The sequence below is a fragment of the Sphaeroforma arctica genome (assembly GCF_001186125.1).
Source record: "Sphaeroforma arctica JP610 unplaced genomic scaffold supercont1.11182, whole genome shotgun sequence".
In the NCBI taxonomy this organism is placed as follows: domain Eukaryota; class Ichthyosporea; order Ichthyophonida; genus Sphaeroforma; species Sphaeroforma arctica.
In genome coordinates, this window is record NW_014029376.1 from 1 (window position 1) to 856 (window position 856).

The 856-nt window shown below is 41.2% G+C and overlaps 1 pseudogene across 1 annotated transcript; it reads left to right on the plus strand.

Moving 5' to 3' along the window:
* Positions 1-558: 558 nt before the first annotated feature.
* Positions 559-757, plus strand: SARC_17560 (hypothetical protein; annotated as a pseudogene; the record flags this gene model as incomplete). Its single annotated transcript has 1 exon — positions 559-757.
* Positions 758-856: the final 99 nt, after the last annotated feature.

The following is an 856-nucleotide window of genomic DNA, read 5'->3' on the forward strand; positions in this document are numbered from 1 at the left end:
CATATATATATATGAGAGTCTATGTATGTGTGTATAGGTATAGATCTATTGATGATTTCTGTAGAGTACGTAAACATGCCCAAGTGCATATGACGTATTTCTATTGAAACACGGGAATTGTAATGTTGTTGTTTGATTCCTCACGCCATCTTCCGTGTAACGGATGAATTCGTGCGTGTGAGTGTCTCTCTCAAGGCCCCTGTCGTACATGTACGTATGCGAGCATATGTGTGTGTCACAGCATGCATTCTATAGGGGCTTGTGTGCGAGGGTTTTCAGCTATTATGTTCGTATACACACTTGGAAACAACCTTGTCGTGCTATTTTACTGTCGAATAGTGTGTCCAGTTGCTGAACTTTTGTCTGCATACTAATGTATCGACCGATAATCCACTTCGTTATCCTAATTTCTGCGTCGCGACATACGCTGTTGCAAGTGCTATATATCGACGTGATCGACGTCTGATGTGCATAGTAGTTATTGCATGAGTATCTAGTATACCTTTCTACCGGTACAAGGACGAATCGTACACAAGCCGTATGCCACGTACTGTTTTCATGTCAGAAATTCACACTTCACTCCTGTTACTAACTTATGTTTCCACTATACACTTCCTTCGGTATATCAGTCGAGGCCAAGCTGTGCAAGCAAAGGACACCATCCCATTTGTTATCTGTGTGGATGACAACAGCAAGTCTCTCTCGGACAGAGCACACCACCCGGATGATCTGGCGAAGGACGACTCATTAGTTATAGGTGAGTATGGGCATATGACAGATCATGTGAAAAGTATATATATATATATATATATGTATATATATGTATATATATGTACACACACACACACACACACAC